The 4,703-nt window shown below is 38.2% G+C and overlaps 1 pseudogene; it reads right to left on the bottom strand.

The window, feature by feature from the left end:
* Positions 1–2,687: 2,687 nt before the first annotated feature.
* Positions 2,688–3,945, bottom strand: LOC102414055 (annotated as a pseudogene).
* Between the last annotated feature and the right edge of the window lie 758 nt (positions 3,946–4,703).

The raw sequence follows: 4,703 nt of genomic DNA, 5'->3' as shown, positions 1-4,703 counted from the left end.
TTCTTTTACTTTCACCATATTTGTGTCTTTGAATCTAAAATGAGTCTCTTTAAAGGGTGTCTTTGAAGCTAAAATGTGTAGTTATATCATAATTTTTCCATCTCATCAAGCTCTGTATTTTAAATACGTTTGGCATTTTTACATGTGTTATATTTTTTGTTCCTCCTCTGTTTCTCCATTACTGTCTCCTTTTGCATTAAATACATCCTATACCAATCAATTCCCTTGCCAATACCTTTCCTCTATATTTTTTATTTAGTTTATTATTAGCTGCCCTTGAGAATAGGAAAATGCCCTGATGTTGGGAAAGATTGAGGGCAGGAGGAGAAGGGAACGACAGAGGATGAGATGGTTGGATGGCATCACCAACTTGATGGACATGAGTTTGAGCAAGCTCTGGGAGTTGGTGATAGGCAGGGAAACCTGGTGTGCTGCAGTCCATGGCGTTGTAAAGAGTTGGACGTGACTGAGCAACTGAACTGAACTGCCCTTGAGATTATAATTATCATCTTCACTTAAAACAATCAGGTCAGATTATTACTAATCTAATTTCAATAGTATACAAAAAATATGCTCCACTATATCACCCTCTTTCTTTGTCCTTTGTTATACAAATTACATATTTATAGATTATAAGACTATCAATACAGTTTTACAATTATTTTTTTCATTATTGCCTTTTATTTAGAGTACAGAAGAGACAAACAAAAACAATTATGCTGTTTTACAATGATCTCTTGTCTTCCCATGGCTTCAAGTTACTGTATATCATTCATTCATTTCAGTCTAATGATTATTTTTAAAATATCTTGTAGGGCAAGTATATTAGTGATGAATTCTCTCCACTTTTATTTCTTTGGGAATATGCTAGTATCTCTATTTTTGAAGGATAGTTTTATTTAATAGAGAAGGCAATGGCAACCCACTCCAGTATTCTTGCCTGGAAAATCCCGTGGATGGAGGAGCCTGGTAGGCTGCAGTCCATGGGGTCGCTAAGAGTTGGACAGCACTGAGAGACTTCACTTTCACTTTTCACTTTCATGCATTGGAGAAGGAAATGGCAACCGACTCCAGTGTTCTTGCCTGGAGAATCCCAGAGACGACAGAGCCTGGTGGGCTGCCGTCTATGGGGTCGCACAGAGTCGGACACGACTGAAGCGACTTAGCAGGAGCAGCAGCAGCAGTTTTATTTAATATTGAATTTTTGGTTGACAAAGTATATCAAATATGTCATCTTCCTACTTTCTGTCCTTCATGATTTCTGATGAGCTATCAGTTGTTAATGTTGAAGATCTCTTACTCATGATAAGTTGCTTTTCCCTTGCTGACTTCAAGACTCTCTTTGTTTTGTCTCTTAACAGCTTGACTGATGTATCTAGGTATGCATCTCTTTGAATTTACTGTGTTTGGAATTAATTGAGCCTTTTGAAAGTTCAGAATAATGTTTTTCATCAAATTTGGGACATTTGGGGCCACTTTTTCAAAAAAATATTCTTTATGCCTTTATTCTCTCCTTTCCTCTGGGACTCTTACTACATGGTTGTTGGTATGCTTGATGGTATCCCAGTCTCTGAAGCTCTGTTAATTATTCTTTATTGATGATTTTTTTTCTATTACACATATTGGATAAGCTCTATTGACTTAATTCACTGGTTCTTTTGTCTGCTCACTCAAGTCTGCTGTTGGTCTCCATTAATGAATTTTTATTTTTTAAAAATTTTTAGGTTAGGAATATATTTTTATTGATGTATGCTTGATTTACAATATGTTCATTTCTTATGAAAAGCAAAGTGATTCATTTATACATATATTCATATTCTTTTCAATTATGGTTTATTATAGGATACCAAATATAGTCCCTTATGCTATACAGTAGGAACTTGTTGTTTATCTTTTTTATATATGGTAGTTTGTATCTGCTAATCCGAAACTCCTAATTTATCTCTCCCCCATCCTTTGATGACCATAAGTTTTTTTTTCTCTATGTCTGTGAGTCTGTTTCTATTTCATAAATGAGTTCATTTGTGTCATATTTTAGTTTCCACATGTAAGTGATACCTTATGGTATTTGTCTTTCTCTTTCTGACTTACTTCACTTTGTATAATAATCTCTAAGTCCATCCATGTTGCTGCAAATGGCTTTATTTAATTTCCTTTTTATGGCTGAGTTGTATTCCATTGTGTATGTATAACCGTATCTTCCTAATCCATTCATCTGTCAATGGACCTTTAGGTTGCTTGCATGTCTTATAAATAGTGCTGCTAGGAACACTGGAGTGCATGTATCCTTTCAAATAGAGTTTTCTCTGGATATATACCCCAGAGTAGGATTGCAGAGTCATATGATGACTCTATATTTAGTTTTTTAAAGGAACCTTCATACTGTTCTCCATAGTGGCTTCACCAATTTACATTCCCCCCAGTAGTGTGGGAGGGTTCCCCTTTTCTCCACATCCTCTCCAGCATTTGTTATTTGTAGAATGTTTGATGATAGTGTGAGGTGGTGCCTCATTATATTTTTGATTTGTATTTCTCTAATTAATTTTTAATTTTAATTAATAACTTTTCAATTCCAATATTTCTTTATTTATTTTTTTTCGTGTTTCACATTGACTCTTTGTTCAGGTCTTCATTCAAAATTAGCTGTCCAAAATGATTTGGCTTTTATGGAATAAACAAATTTAAGTTTATGCAGCAGCCTTCTTTTCCTCTGAGGTGGGTTTCTTTGCTGTGGGCTTCTTTTAAGCTGCTGATTTCTTTTTTCCTTTTTTCCCATCACAGGCTTCTTCAGCTTCTTCATCAACAGCCTTCTTTTTTTTGTTTCCCACCACAGGCTTCTTGCCCTGAATCCCCTTCTCATCTGATTTGGCTTCTAGTGCTGCTGCTGCCTTATCCATGAGGATTTTGTGGTTCTTGGCCTGTAGAAGAATGGTGTTCCGGCACATGGTCTTTGGGTATGGGTTAAGCTTCAATGTGATTCTCAGGTTTTTCAGTGGATTCTTCTTCAGGACTCTGTAATGAATCTTCTTGCGTGGTGCTCGGAGTGCTCTTTGGATTTCTGGGCTTTTCAAGATTCTGCTAAGGTCTGTATTGAGCATCTTGTGCATGGGAAGGTTGTAGTTACTCTTGAGGGAGGCTGCTTTACACCAAGTGCCATACAGCTCATCTAAATTTTGGAAAGCACTTTCAGTCCAAATGCACAAATGTCCCACATGACCACTAGGAGCAAGTTTCAAAATGTTCAGCTTGCTTACATTAAGCAGAGTAATTCCAGGGATGTTTCTGAAGGCCTTGATGATACCATTGTCCTCATTATAGATGATACAGGGTCTTCTGCACTGGATACAGCAATAGTTTTTCATTTTCCCTTTGCCAGCTCTCATTCACTGACAGGCATAGACCTTTTTGATATCATTCTAGGCCTTAAGTTTCTTCAGAAGCAAAACAGCCTCCTTGGTCTTATTGTAGCCTTCAACTTTATCTTCAACCACCAAAGGGAGTTCAGGATAAACTCTATACGATGACCTTTAGACATGACCAGCACTGGTAAGGCTGAGGCAGTCAGTGCAGAGCAGACGGCATATCGCTTCTGCGTTGTATTCACTCTGTGATGCCAACATCGCCAGGTCTCGGCTGGTGCAAACATGCAGCCCCCACGACACATATTTCCAAAACCACCCTGGCCAGAATGGTGAGTCCCGCCACCTTGAACCCTGGGAATTCAAGCCACAGCTCTGCCGGTACCCCAAGACTCAGCACTGGTTTGATGATCTGCTAATTCACTGACAGTGTAGGGCTGTCTGTTGTTTTTGTGCAAGTTGGTGTGAACAAATTTAACAGTATCTAGTCGAATGTGAGCCTTGAACACAGCAGGCAAAGTGACATTTTTGCCAGATGACTCCACCTTTCGGAGTACACTGATATCAGTGGACAAGAACGGGCCATTGCAGGGAGAGGAGAAGGCCAGGCTCCTCTCAACCAGGTGGCTCCCACAGGAAAAGCCAGTTCTGAGAGAGTCATTTCCTAGCAGGTTGATAGGGAGTCTAGGGGTCCCCAAGGAGAGAGGGGTCTGGAATTCTCAAGGAGGAAGAAAGGACAAACTTTTTTCCTTCTCTACATTCCTTAGGATTATATAACAATAATGTATCCTGCCTGAGGACAGTCTCTGGATTAAACCTTCTGGCTAATTCTGTTATCTTAAAATGTAAATTATGGGAGTTGGTCTGGTGAGGTCTTTACAACCTCCAGACATTCTTTGGATTCATTGGAGAGTGTATAACTTCATTGCTAACACTAGCAAGTGGGTACTCTTTCTGCCCTCTTCTGATGCCTATGTCAGAAGCTTTCTCTATCTCCTTTATACTTTAATAAAACTTTATTACACAAAAGCTCTGAGCAATCAAGCCTTGTCTCTGGCCCCAGATTGAATTCTTCTCCTCCGGGGGCCAAGAATCCTGGTGTCTTCACATGATTCAACAACCTTTCAGTTTCAATATTTCTATTTGATTCTTTTTTAAAAATAATTTCTATCTCCTTAATAATAGTCTATTTGGTTACATATGATTCTCGCACCTTATCCTTTAATGCATTAGATATGATTTTCTTTGATTCTTTGAATATATTTAAAGTACCTGATTTAAAAATTTTGAAGTCCAATGTCTGGACTTTTCCAGAAATAATTTCCATTGACTGCATTTTTCCCC

Source organism: Bubalus bubalis, chromosome 6 (assembly GCF_019923935.1).
Source record: "Bubalus bubalis isolate 160015118507 breed Murrah chromosome 6, NDDB_SH_1, whole genome shotgun sequence".
NCBI lineage: Eukaryota > Metazoa > Chordata > Mammalia > Artiodactyla > Bovidae > Bubalus > Bubalus bubalis.
Note: the sequence above shows the minus strand (reverse complement) of the source record. Positions and strands in the feature narration are given on the sequence as shown.